This window comes from Podarcis bocagei (assembly GCF_964188305.1).
Source record: "Podarcis bocagei genome assembly, chromosome: 10".
NCBI lineage: Eukaryota > Metazoa > Chordata > Lepidosauria > Squamata > Lacertidae > Podarcis > Podarcis bocagei.
Genome location: NC_138135.1, coordinates 44845974 through 44860749, shown reverse-complemented (window position 1 = coordinate 44860749; position 14776 = coordinate 44845974). Strand labels below are relative to the sequence as shown.

At 42.4% G+C, this 14776-nt stretch overlaps 1 protein-coding gene across 4 annotated transcripts in view; it reads left to right on the top strand.

Moving 5' to 3' along the window:
* Nucleotides 1–564: 564 nt before the first annotated feature.
* Nucleotides 565–14776, top strand: part of SYT1 (synaptotagmin 1) — a 359848-nt gene continuing 345636 nt past the window's right edge. Inside the window, exon 1 of one of the 4 annotated variants that reach the window (XM_081211253.1) lies at nt 565–977. The gene's annotated coding sequence lies outside the window, so the exon portion shown is untranslated. Of the gene's footprint in view, nt 978–1244; nt 1372–1492; nt 1759–14776 lie in introns of those variants that run through there. The other 3 variants (XM_081211250.1, XM_081211252.1, XM_081211251.1) reach the window with 3 other exon arrangements.

Below are 14776 nucleotides of genomic sequence, written 5' to 3'. Positions count from 1 at the left end.
ATTGCCTGAGATTTAGGGGGGCGGGGAGTGGGAGATAGAGAAGAGGGCGGAGGGGGACGTGGAGAGAGAGAGAGAGAGAGAGAGAGAGAGAAATCAGGTCACCCGGGCGACTGCCTTTCCATTGCAGAGCTTGAGCTTAAGGTGGAAAGAGAGAGAGGTTCTGGGACACAAACACCCAGTCTCAGTCTCAGTCTGTCTCTCTCTCTCTCTTTCACACACACACACACACACACACACACACACACACACCCTTTGACAATTCCAAAGACCAGTTTGATGTCCTTGGTTGTCATTCGCAGGGAACTCCCTCCCCAGCCCCCCCTCCCCAGCATCTCCCCGCTGGAAGAGAGCGCTGGGCGGCTGGGCGGAGGCGGAGGGAGGCGAGAGCAGAGCGATGGAAAGGCGAACGTAGCCATGGGATGGGCGCAGCTGCCGCCTAAGCAAAGCCCCACCTAGGAATCCGGCCGGCGGATTGGCCGCGCGGCGAGCAAGCCCCGCCTCCCGGCCAATGGGGCCGCGGCGGCTGGGCGATGATGCTCTTGCCTCGCTGTGGAGGGATTCCTGGAGAAGCTGCAGAGCCCGTGATGCTCCGGCCTCGGCTCGGCCCGGCCCCCCTCCCTGCCCGGCGCCTCTCCTCCCCCTCCTCCTAGCCAGCCTGCCTGCTTGCCTGCCTGCCTGCCAGCAGCGGCTGAAACTTAACCCCCAACGCAAAGCCCAGCTTGCTGCGAGGCGGGGAGGGGAGGGAGGGGGGACACTACGCGGACCTGCTCCTGGCGCCGGTGTGCGTGCGTGCGCGCGCGGGGTGTGTGGGAGGTGACTGGCGTCCCCGCACACTTTTGAGTGCCATTATTATTTTGGCGGGGCTTTGTTATTGAAGTCTGCCATCCCGGGAGAGGCGCAGCGCGCGAGGGAGAGAGAGAGAGAGAGAGAGAGCAAGGCTCTGAAGGACAGAGCGCGCCCGCTTCGCCGGTTGCCAGGTAAGGCAGCGAGCGTGGAGCGGCACTGCTTGCTGCTGCTTGGAGGGGCTTCTTGGCGGCTCCCTCCCGCCTCCTGGCTCGGCCGGGGTCTCTCGGAGTGTGTGTGTGTCTGTGGAGAGAGAAGGAAGCTTGGAGCCAGGCTGAGGAGGAGCACCGGGGTGGCCTCTTTCTGGAAAGGGCGACTGGCTGGGGCGGGGGGGGGGAGGCAGCACATGTTTCTCCCTCAGACCCTAGGAAAGCAGTTTGGCCCGTGGCTGCTGACTTGGGGGAAGCAACGGTGGTGCTAACGGTGGGGAGAAGCTGGGCTGGGTGGACGTCTGACAATCTCCACCCACTCCGCTCCGAAAAGCCCTCCACCCACCTACTGTTTCTCTTCTGGAGGAAAAGTCAGCTGGTGGGTGACATGGGGTGAAATGGAAAGAGGGGGAGGGGTGGAGACGTGGGGCGGACGGGGGGGGGGCAATGAATCCTGCCTGCAAGCCAGTGACGGAAACAGGCTCAAAGCAGTGTCCAAAGCAATGAAACTGCTTATAAGGCAGGAAGCAGATCTTCAAAGCTCCTGCTGACGGGTTGAAGGGGAATCAGCTTCCGAAAGGATCTGTTTGCTACTTGTTTTTCTTTTCCCTGAGGGAACAGCAACAACAAAGGGGGTGTTTGGGGGAAAAAAAGTTAATTGCAGTTCATTTTTAAAGTGTCGACCCCTCTGATTTCACATCTCTTCTCCTAACCACTGATTATTTGATAAAGAAAGAGTTTCTGCATCAACAAATTCCAACATCAGGTACCAAACCAACCAACCCTCAACCCCCAATATGTTTGATTAGCAGCTTAAGATTTCAGTTGCATCCTTTCTGATGCACAGCATTGTAAGCTTTGATACAGAAATAGGTGTTATTCTCCGGCAGTATTCCCTAAAGGACGGGCAAGGTTTTGGTTGTGATGGTTGTGGTAATGGCACATGACTAAAGTGATGCTTTTGAAAATACTGATTGTCATGGATCTCTGATCTACCCTTCCTTGTAAGATTTTAAAATTTGTATTTACATTAAGCATGCCCCTTTATTTCTCCTTCATAGTTTTCTTAGTCTTTTTGCTTCGTCTTGGGGCAATTTATAATGGCCTATTGATAATATATCCATGCCATATGGTGTTAGTGGTGTGGTTAAAAACAAAATGCATGTATGCTTACTTGCATGTTAACAAAAAGTTAAAGAAGTAAAAAAAAGTTATGGAATTGGTTATTTTTTCCCTTAATAACACAGTGTCTCTTGATGTTTTCTTATAAAGACATCAAGCCGTTTACTGGAGTATAGTACGTAAATTAAGCAAACTCATTGGAATGAGGCTTCATAGCATTCTGTAATCTTCAACATTCTGTAATTCAATCATTGCTGATACAAGCTGCCTTTTACCATTATTCATCAGACCCAGCTGAGTGATTTCTGTCAGATGGGAAGTGGTAGGAAGAAGTCTCTAGGTAAATGTAACTGGAAAGCTTTCCAAGTAGAGTTCTAAATGAGCAGAGAACAAAAATACACGGCCACAATCTGTAGACGGTATTAGCATTCTAATAAATCTTTCCTTCCAATTGTCATGGGAGATGTCAAGTTTTGTTTTCTTAATGTTGATTTGTGACTGGAGGAGAGAAACGGACCTCTGTGCTTCTGACCTTGTGAATTTTAGTAGAAAATGCTATATTTCAGCAGCTGTTTCCATGTTTTTCAAACACTGTGGGTTCTCTTCAGGGGTCAGCCAGTATATAGTCGTTTTAGATACTTAGGTGTTTTAACCCCACAGTATGAGCCTTATTTGTGCAACCACATTTCGAGCTGATGAAAAGCTGTCCTAGTTTTGCCCAGATTCTCTGTGTCTTCTTGACTATTGTTAATGGCAAGAGTTATTTTTAATTCTAAATCGGATATAACAAACAGATTATAAGGACAGACGTTCGGTTGAGTCAACAGAAAGCCTCACAGGGTTAATCTTAAATCCTACGTTTAAAACCACAGCAGCTGAAACTTGATGTTTTAAAGAGATATCATCTAGCTGTGCTGGCAGTGAATTATATCTGCTAAATATGTGTATGTTTGACATCCATTCATTATGCTGGAATGGAGACAGAAAGCAAAACCTTCAGGAGACTTCAGATTGCTAAGAAATACAGTGTCTCAAATGAATAAGTACACCTGATCTATTCCAGAGGGATAGCTATGCTCATCTATTGTGGCAAAAACAATGAAAAGTCTTGTGGCACCGTGAAGGCTAGAATATTTAAGGTGCTGCAAGACTTTTTCTTATTTACACCTGACCTAGTTTTATGTCTAGGGAGACATTTAGGAGTTGTTGCTGTTTTAGTCTGGGGAAAGAAGTGTCTGCCTAGGGTGAGGTTTAGATTAAGGTAGCATATTACTTTGTTCTGGTACCTTGGAATGTATGAAACATACATGACTTGAGAATTGAGAAGTAGAGTGGGGAGTCATCCACAGTACTCATCTGTACTGGTGTATTTCCATTAAATTGTCAACAAGTCTACTCCATTATAAGAGGTCTTCGAACCTAATTTGTTTCTAGTAAAAACCATAACAGGAGGCAGATACTGTGAACAGAGCAAATTTTGAAATAGAGCCACAGGACATAGGATAATGGCATGCTGTTGGAAATTATGAGTGTTGCAGTTGCAAAAGCATGAAATGCTTCTCTGTAGCTATTTCATTCCAACATGATCTTCCTACACATTAAAAGAGCGCTTAAGTGAGCTTTGTTAATGAATGATGACAACCTGCTAGCTCTGTTTTAAGGGATTTTATGCCAGAATTAGGAGTTTGATCCCACAGTTCAAAACCTGACTCTTCTCTCCCCCTTCCCACTAAACGAATACAAAATATGTCATGCTTAACTCATCTGACACTTGTTCATATCAAATATATAACGGGAATTATGGGATAAAGCTGTATTGTATGTTGGTGGTTCATAAGACTGCTGAAATTCCAAATATAAGTATCTTGCATGGAGTTTGTAGCAAAGGTTGTTGGAGAGATACAGAGGTAGAAGGGGACTACTTGATGGAGAGCTGAGAAAAGTATATACATATTTGTCCAGTTACTAGAATAATACTAATAACCAAATCAAGGTTAATGGTAATTGATGGATTTACGCAGTTAGTTTATTACAAATATTGTGCAGAATTTAAAGACATGTTTTACAAGTTACCCTTCTCGAAGCCCCAATATGATTGATGTGGCTTTAGATGGAAATTGAAACATTTGTTCATGTTGTAGCCTTTTTTGTTTATGCAAAGATAAATGAGGATTAAAAAACAGCAAACTCAGTTTTATTATTTGAGACATACAGTATTCTGTATACTTGACAAGCAAGTCCCATAAGGTATTATGGAAGTTGAGTTCTATGTGTTGCTAAATATTGATGATGACTATATATTTTTTCCAGCCAAGGCACTATGTCTAGTATTCTAATGGTGACTCCCTCCCCCCCCCCCCGATAATACTATATATATTTCTCAGAGTTGTAGACTCTGTGACCTTAGTATACAATTCTAGAAGTAAAAAATGTATGAATAAGGCTGCAATTCTCTACCTACTTACCGAGATGTAAGCCCCATTAACTTAATAGGACTTACTTCTGAGTAGGCATGCAGAGGAATGGTGGTAATTTGCATTTTGTTGGTCCTCTAAAAGATTTGTTTGTTTGAGTATTATTCTGTATCCAGAACAGCTTAATTTCTTGGAAATTCGTACACGAAAAGCTTTTGAAATAATGCGTGGACGTGTATGTACCTATGGTATTTATGAAGAATGCTTCACCTTAAATTGTTTAAGTGACTAAATACAGTATTATGTAAGCAAATATTTTGGGGATTTTTATGTACAAACGTAATCTGAACAGCTGAAGATAAGTCTTATTTTCATGCTATGCGTCAGTCAGTTGGAGGGGATTTTTAAAAAAACAAATAATATTGTTTCTTGTACAGAAGCATAACACTTGCAAAAAATATGGAGTCTGCATGATTTTTTTAAGGGCACCTTCAACGATTATTTTGATGCAAAGCTACCAGATAGACTCAGTACTAATATGCAGTCCACCTAAATTTTAGATTCTAAATCTTCCCATTGCCTAGGATTTAGGTGGATTTGAAAAGAGGTCATTGTGTGAAAAAGTTGTCACTCAAACAAAATGTAATCTTTTGCAGAGTTCATAACAGAAGTGGGAGATTTACAAATGCACAGGTCTTATGCGCATTTCAGTTTGAAACAGCTATGCGTGTGTTTGGGTTTTTCTTTGTAACATACCGTATAATGATAAAAGCATTTCAGCTTTCCATCCCAGTTTTCATTAGCGGTAGTCCCATTGACCATGGTGAGCTTACTCTAGAAAAAACTGTTTTGAGGATTGCGACCCAAACCCCTCAGACAATATCAGTTTTAAGTAGATTGGTTTAAAATTGCTCTGGGATTTTTAGCATTTCTTATCTGTCATTTTTCCTTTGGTTTTAACCAGTTCCTTTAAGTGACATCCATGGGGAATTACTCATTTTCTCTTCTAGAGGGAGCTCTGCCTCTCACTTCTTGAATGTGTAGATACTCAAGAAACCTGTAGTCCACTTCTCCTTCAGCCAGAGTTGCCACTGAGAGAAAAATGCTTAAGTAATAAAGCAGCACACAGTACAATTATTTAACAAGCTAATTATTAAATAGCTGATACTATCTGATACTTTAGAATCCCCAATGCTTCGCAAACACACATGTACTGATGTCCTTTTGGCAATGTCAAACTAGGGAACATATTTAATATACAAGGCAAATGTAGTATTATGATTGCTGTTATAAAATCTTTATAAAGTTCAGTTAAAAGCTTTTGCATATCTGTAGTGCAGAATGAGAGTGTATACAATGTTATTTGCAAATGTATACAGACCGTATGCCTTTTGGAAACATCCACCCCCATCATTCTGCCCGGATGCTGAGGTCCAGCGCCGAGGGCCTTCTGGCGGTTCCCTCATTGCGAGAAGTAAAGCTACAGGGAACCAGGCAGAGGGCCTTCTCGGTAGTGGCGCCCGCCCTGTGGAACGCCCTTCCAGCAGATGTCAAAGCGATAAACAACTACCTGACATTCAGGAGACATCTTAAGGCAGCCCTGTTCAGGGAAGTTTTTAACGTGTGATATTTTATTGTATTTTTGGTTTTTATGGAAGCCGCCCAGAGTGGCTGGGGAGGCCCAGCCAGATGGGCGGGGTATAAATAATAAATTATTATTATTATTAAATTATTTGGTTTTTTATATTATATCACTCACTTTTACGTTTTGCCTTTTCTGGTACAGATACTGCAGTAGGTATTAGTCACATGTCAAGCAGTCAGCAATATAACTGATAAAAACATAATAATAAAGCCCCATTTTTGAACAGCTGCATCCTTTCTATTAAATGCCAACCCAGCTAACCATGCAATGCAACCCCATCTACTCTGAAGTAAGTCTCATTGAGTCCAATGGGACTTGCTTCCAGGTAGGTGGGTCTAGGATTGCAGCCAACAAAAGTTCTTACTGTGCTTCCTGCTCTGTACTCAGGATTTGGAAGCATCCAAAGGATTATGGGGGCAGCACCTAGAGTGCCTATTCACATATTTTAAATCTCCTCCCTAGGCACAATGAATACATTGATAAGTGGGTATTCTCAGGTGTTCCTAAAGAATTCAGTGGGACATGGGACAAGATGTACACAGTTTGTGTGTGTGCTTGTGAAATATATGTAATTGGTTTTTTTCATCTGCTGTAAAACTCCAGTAAAAAATCCTGATGTCATGAGGCCATACATTTGGACAAGCAGCAGTAAAGTATACACACATTAGACAGTGAGAAGTCTAGTTAAATGGGGATACACAATTGACTTGTGTGACTGAGTGACTCAGACAAATCTGGTTGGATAATAACTTTGGTGCAGGCTTGATGATGTCTATCCAACAACTTTCTTGTGTAATGAGAATAAATTACCACCTGAAAACCTCAAAACAGAGAAAGACAGTGGGGTTGAAATTTAATTCCTTCAGTGAAAATTTTTTCTTAACTGCTTTCCATGGAATAATAATCCTACCTGCTTTTTGAAAATTAGGTTGGATACTTCCTTTGTTATCCCACCTAATAAAAAAACAGATAGGATAGGTCTCTGCAGCCACAGTAGGTGCTGTGATTCTCCAGCAGTTTGACATTCCCAGAAGTGCACTCCATTATCTCTCGAGACAAAAGGATGCCAATGACTTCCTTTGTTGCCTGTCTTTTCCATATAGATGATAGCAACTTCATCTACGTTGATGACAATTGTGTTTGCCCCTTATACAAAGATTAGTTATGTTATTTCAACATAGGAGAGCAAGACTGGTGACCGCTTCCAAAGGACGAGACTATTTTTTGCTGCTGCTGCTGCTGCTGCTACTGAGGACCTCTTGAAATATAAATGTCCCCTAGTCCCCCACTGCTGTCATGGAGGTATAAGATCTAGGAAGTTCTGTATTTTGTTTTATACTGTAGCTATATAATTGCTGGTGTTCGCTGCCAGCTGATACAGTTGAGCAAGGTCTCTGGACCCATAGGATAGTCATGAAGCTGTAATGTCTATCAACTTTGCCCTTTGATGTGGAGGCTATTAGCCGTGATGGCTGTGTTCTACCTTCACTATTAGAGGCAGTGCTCTTCTCAATACTAGTTGCTGGGAATCACAGGTGAGCAGAGTGCTGTTGTACTCCTGTCCTGCTTGCTGGCTTCCTGCAAGCATCTTGTTGTCCTCTGTTAGAACAGAATGTTGCTTTAGAAGGTCCATTGACCTAATCCAGCAGTCTCTTCCTATGTTAATATGTTTGCTACTTCACCTCTTCTGTAAGCAACTATAACAAACTCACAAACCTAGCAGAAACATTGCCTGGCCAGATAGAAAGTTGGAAATCATCATTGTGATGTAGGGGTTCTTGGTTTTATACAGATTGCAGGTTTTGAGGTGTACCTCTTAGACTTAGGGGGTTGAATCTAATGGTAGCTTTGCAATAGCAAGGAGGTGCTTATGCTAATGTGACAAACAGCATCTAGCTTTTGCTGATTCCCCTCTGCTGACTGCAGTTGTTTGCACCCTAACCCACACCCTTCCAGAGGATCTCCCAACTAAAGCATTTTTAAGGGGTTCCAGGGGGCTACAGTGAGTGGGGTTTTTTTAAAGTAAAACTCAGGTGCTTTGAGTTGCACAAGTAGACATGCTTTTTGTTGGTGCAAAACCCTGGTGGATACAAACCAGGAACTTTAGCCATGCTCAAAATATATATTCCAAGTTTCTGAAATTGTTGACTGATGTTAATGTTTAATGGGTTAAGTGCTCTAGAGAGCACTCCTTCTTATGCTGAATGGGAATGTGTGCATTTGTGTGAGCAGGTGAGTGGGGTCAGGTGGCACTCCAAGGAGCAGGGAGCGCGTGATCATCCCCTGCACCTTTTTTTTAAATTTTCAAAGCTGGTAAATAATAGTACTAGGCTGAAAATACAATTATTTCATTTGAACTTTTAAAGTGTTTAGTGGAAAGAACAAAGTCATAAGAGGGGAAAACAGAGGTCAAAGACCTCAATGGAGGTCAAATAAATCTTCATGGTAAACTGCTTAAGGCTTTCAGCAGCCTTGTATTGCATCTTGGTTCATGTTTAAAAATGGTTTACAAAGTGAAATTAGAATGCTGTTTTCTGTACTGATGTGTATATACAAGTCTCTCCTTTTTGGTAGTTTCCTGATTAACTGCTGAAAGAAAAGTGTTCCAAGAAAGCCATATAGATGAGGAGGAAAAGCTTTAAGGGACCTAATCCATCTGGCTTGATTGTGATTTTCCAGACTTCTAATTTGTTTTTACTAAATGTACTGAAAATAAGACTCCCAAGTTGGCCTTGCTTGTTTAAAATAGCTGCGGTAATAAATGTATACCATTTGCATATATATTAATCATTGCTTATAAATATTGACAAACATATTATTCAGCTTAGAAGAAAAGGCACTGGCTTCTTTGTAAAAATGTTTAGTGCCTATTGGAGTTAAGTGCCGAGCATGTTAGCTTAACACAAAAGTGCTATTAAAAGCTGTAACCTTAAAAAAGGATGTTGCTCACCCAGATCACACCCGCTGGCTTGTAGAGGAACAAACTGTTCATTAAGAGGGATCTGTCCAATTCCTGAAGTCGTGCCTGTGGTGCTTGGAAGGGTTCAACCTTGCCACCAAAATGTCTTTCTCCTTTTTTGTCCAGTTGTTTGGTCTTTCTCCTGCTAAATTTCTGAATAAAATATATTAATAACCCCATACAAAACTGAACACTAATTCTTGGCATAATGTTGCTCTGCAGTCAAGGACCTATTGTAATTCTCATTTTTAATGTGAACAGCCGATTCTGAGGGATTGATAATAAATCCAGCTTAATTTGCATTAGGCTGAATCTTTGTTCTAAGTAGGGCTTTTTGTTGTTTGCTAGGAAAGCAGCTATTCTAATTTTTGGAGGCGTCAGATTATTTTTTTCCAGATTTCACTAACAAATGGACAGATTTACACTGATGCATCTCTATATCTCATCATTTCCTTTTTTTTTTTAGGGTGTTCCTCCCAACATACTTGGGTTGGCTGTTGCAGATGTCTCATATGTGTCCTTCTCTGAAGTTCAATTTAGCCTGTTAAAAGCATTCCAATATAAAGACAGGAAATCCATTACTATTACACATTTTCAAGGGTGACGAGAAACAAGAAGTTAGGTATATTTGCCTGTTGTATGCTGCCTACATGTTTAACAACCTGCATCAACCTGCCGCCTTCCAGATGTTTTGAGTTGGGTCTGATGGAAGTTGTAGTCTGCAACATCTGGAGGGCACCAGGTTGATGAAGGCCGATGTACAAAATAATTGCTTCAGCTTGGGGTCTGTTTTTAACATTCTTGCTAAGAGTGTTAAAGTGACATTTGCTCCTTTTGAAGATTTGATGCCTAAAAATGTTTTTAATGTCTAGGTTTGAAGTTAGGAGGCTAATACAGCTGTTAAAATGCTTCAGGCATGTGCTTATTTAGAACAAAAGTGTGAGAATTTGCTCATTCTCACATGGTTCCTGGCAGAAGGATACTGTCACATGAAACTTCCAGAAAAAATGAATTCACATTTTTCTCATTCTAATGGGAACATACTCAGTGATAGAGCTGTGCCTAATGCAGAACAGATATTTTGGCTGTGTCGTCGCTATTTAATATTAGAGATTTATTTGAAATCTCTGTTTTTTCTATTTTACAACATGCCTAAAATCCAACAAAATGGACAGTGAGGATACTCAGAAATGGATTGCGCTGTTTGAGGGAGTTGACATGCCATCTTCCTGGTAGCAGGATTGCTGCCACTCACCAGGAGAGAAGGGGAGAAGAGCAAGACTGTGGAGAGGCTGGCACAGACCACATCAACCTCGCTGATGGCATCAACCTTACTGCCAGGAAGCTAGCATTGCAGCTCCTCCCCACTGGACGAGTTGTTTCCGGGGGGGGGGTATTCAACTATCTTGCTGGGTGGGCTTCCTGTCTCAGCTGCTGCTCTTAGTGGAAGTCAAAAGAGGCACTATTGAATGGTGTATACAGTGGTACCTCGGGTTACAGATGCTTCAGGTTACAGATGCTTCAGGTTACAGATGCTTCAGGTTGAGTACAGAAATCGCATGGTGGCAGCACGGCGGCAGTGGGAAGCCCCATTAGCTAAAGTGGTACCTCAGGTTAAGAACAGTTTCAGGTTAAGAACGGACCTCCAGAATGAATTAAGTTCTTAACTCGATGTACCACTGTGTAGTAATCTTTCTCTCAGGTGTCCCAAATGGAACTCTGTGCTTAATGTCTTAGCATTACTGGTCTCAGAGGAAACTATTCTAGCCTGAATGTGACTGCCCAGGGAGGGAGGGGGCATAGCTTAGTGGTTAAGAACATGCAGTTTCAATCCCTGACATCTCCAGTTAGTGGGTGATACAAAAGACCTCTGTGCCTAGTACCCCAAAGAGCCACTGCCAATCAGAGTAGGCAGGACCGGGCAAGATGGATGGACAGCTTGGTGTGGTATAAAGCAGCTTCCTATTTTCCCTGTATTCCTCAACCAGGCTGTTGCTGATGTTTCTCACAATTGGTATGCAGAATGGGTCCTTCCCTGGCACTGCAGGGTTCTATCACACTCTCCCCCGCCCTTGCTGAAATTAGGCATGGGGTGCAATTTTGGTGAGAGGACTATTTCCTTTTCATCTGTGCTCCCACTTCACAATTATGCTACCAGCAACCTTTTATGGGTCACAATGAAAACAAGTTATGGCATGTTCATGGTGGCCATGACAGTTTCTCCAGTTTGCCAAATGGGCCAATGGGTATGCAAAGGTTAGTGACCCCAGTGTACTAATTAATATGTTACCTGCATTGACTCATATGTACAAGTGGCATCTCAAGGGAGTGGTCCACTTGTATAACTCAGTGATTGCACTCACAGATGATTGCTTCAGTTTTCAGTGTACCTGTTTATGGAAGTGTCCTCTTTGATCTTGATGTGCCATTTCCCTGAGATCCTATGGGATGAAGGGAGGTCTAAAAGTAGACCCAAAATACTGCTCCAATGATTAAACCACCTGCGTGTAAGCAGATATTTGCTTGTATCTGCTGGCTTAGGTGTAAGTGTCTCTCTGCAAGTTCTGCCACAATAGGAATGTGGTGTTAGATATCTAAGTCTGAAACCAGAGCTGGAGAACCAGTGGCTGTCTAAATGTTGTTGGACCACAATTCCCATCATCCTTGATCATTGGCCATGCTGCCTGTGGATGATGTGAGTTGGCGTTTGACACTGTTTGGTTCTCTAGCACTGCCTAACACTCTCTCTCTCTCTCTCTCTCTCTCTCTCTCTCTCTCTTTGTACTTTTAAAACACAGCTCCGAAAGTGATCCCTGGAATCAATGCATTTAAATATATTTGACCTGTAAAGATTGCTCTAAATCTTAGCATACCTTTAACTGAATTACAATAAATAGTGAAGAAAGGTTCACAAATCAAGTTTTACATTGTCAATCATCTAGACAGGGCAGGCTTAAATGTCTTGACCAGGTATTATTTTTCTTTATGTTCCTTCTCTTGTCATGGTTTTAAGGACTTGTCAAGTGATTGAGAAGGTTAGCCTAAAAAAGCATATTTCAAAATGCTTGGCATATATTAAAATACTCATAAGAGGACCAGTTTCAGCACCAAAGCACGTGGGGGTTGAAAACATGGTGCTTCAACTGTCCCAGAGCGTTCCATTAAAATGGGCAATCCATTCAATAATTAAGTCCTTTCTGGAGGCCTGTTCATTAAGACAGTTTACAGTTATCGTTAGGCTTTCTTGGCTTCAAAATTGTGCTAGTAACTTTTCCACATTTGTGCAAGCATGATTGGTTCTTAGGGGTGAGCAGCATGTGGTCTACAGCTTGTGAATGGCACCCCACCAGCTAGACAAAACACAAAGATGGCTTGCCTTTTCTGTTGCTCTCCTTCCTTGCCCAGCCAACACAATAGTCCCTGCTAAGACTGTTAAGGCCATCGTGTGGTGGCAGCATTGGCAAAAGCTGAAGGGAAGGTGCAAAAGATGAAATGAGTCAGCAAGCAGGGAGGAAAGTAAAGATGCAGGGCAGGGTGGAGAAACTCAGCTTCTGGAGATGCCACAAAACAATCAAGCACTTTCGAAATGTTTTGCAGATGAGTGGGGGAAGTGTGACCTGGACAGGCATGAGAACGATCAGGCCTGGTGGCCAAACACAATTCTCCAGACCTGTCTATTTGGCCATTGGAACATGGCCCACACCTTTCATGGACTCTGCTTCACACCCTGAGTGTCCTGCCTCACTGTAATGTTCCCTGGATTTTGATAATGCCACTAGCATACATCCCTTGGATGATTTCCCATAAGAGTATGTGGCCTTCAAACTGAAAAAGCTTTCCCACATGTTTCACAGGGCATGACTAGACAAACTCCCAAATTGGACTGAACAAAGACATTGGATTCTTATCTCACTATACATGACTAAACCATTTCTCACCTTCCCACCCCTTGCCTTTTCCTGTAAGACCTATTACAGTCGAGTCGTCAAGAGGCTCTCTCAGCTATCTGCCAATCTCCCATTCGCACCCTCCCTTCTGAGTAACACCCCTCCCCACCTTCTCACTATATAGAAGGATCTGGCAACTTCTGTTTCAGTGTATCTGAAGAAGTGTGCATGCACACGAAAGCTCATACCAAGAACTAACTTAGTTGGTCTTTAAGGTGCTACTGGAAGGAATTTTTTTATTTTGAATATGGATATGAGTTAGGGTCAGATCCCTTCCTTTGGTTTCTTCCAGTTGTATAGGAAATGATGTGATCCATTTCCCATATTTTCTGAATGTAAGTGGCCATTCTGTGTCCTATCGTGATTCCCAGTCTGTTGTACCAGCTAGTTAGCAATTCTCCACTCAGGGCTCTAACCCCTTGTTCATTGTCAAACTTTGTAAATGTATTTATTTATTCATTGAATAAGGTAAATTTATTATCTCCCTTCATCTGTAGATCACATGTTCTCCATTCGACATACATAGTACCGGTACTTACTTAAATAGACCCTTTATTAATGAAATACTGTTATGATCGTTTGAAATGCAATTATGTAAAGGACTCATTATATCTGTTTCCCACTAGAAATACCTCCATTATCTGTTTCATAAGCCAGAACAATTCAGTTTTGTAAGTCAGTTTCCAATTCTTTTATCCATCACCAGGGTTCCAGGATTATCATCATACAAATGAGGGCAGTAGGTAATAGATTAAAGACAACCACAACTCCTCAGTGTAAGTCCAGCATACTAGTCTTTACCTTGTACAGATGCTTCTTACTTGCTTCATAGCCATTGCAGAAAGGCCCTAATCAGACTGAATGTTATTAACCTGCCATCTCTGTTTGCCTGTGAGAAACTCCTTCCATTTTGAGTCTTGACAATTTGCAAAATGATGCATGCTTAGGGACTGTTAGTCATGATTCCTACCCTAGGCAGCAATTCAGACTGACTTTAATGATGAGGGGCCCGTCAAATCGAAGGGATCAGCAACAAAGGTCACAGAGGAGCTCAACCTAGGGTACTTCCAGATGCGAATGATTTAGCAGTAGCCGGTCATTGCTGCTCTGCTTTAAGCTGCACATAGAACAGTAACTTCACTTTGATACTTCTGGAGTCCAAATAACATTCCAGCAGCATAGTCAAATTATCAATATCCCTTTCCCTAACCCCAGATGGTGTGTTTGGAACAATTTTAATTGTGAACTTAGTATGAGGGTTAAATACTCCCCTCACTGTCTTCCCAGTCATTATTGTTCCCCTGCTGCATTTTTTGTGGGGGAGGGAGGGAGGGAGGAAAATGCAATTTGGAAACAGAAGGGTTAAAGTAGTGTAGAATTGATTCCCACAGAAGAGAGATGAACCGTAGTGAAGGAAATTGCTAGAGCACAATCTATACAGGCCATTATTGACCTGAAGAGGCCAGAACTGCTCCATGATGGGCTGTCCACAGCTAGAGAAAATGGTAAAGCTGTTCCACTGTGTAAAAAAACAACAAGCAATAACTTGGGTTTTCTGGGCTGTGGAGAAGGGGGCAAGGAAGCTGAAAAGTAATGGGACATTTCGATCATGCATCCATTACTGTTGCTTGAAACTCAAGTGGCATTGGTGGCAAAAAGTGCCTTCCATCAACTTTGGCTAGTGGCCCAGCCATGAT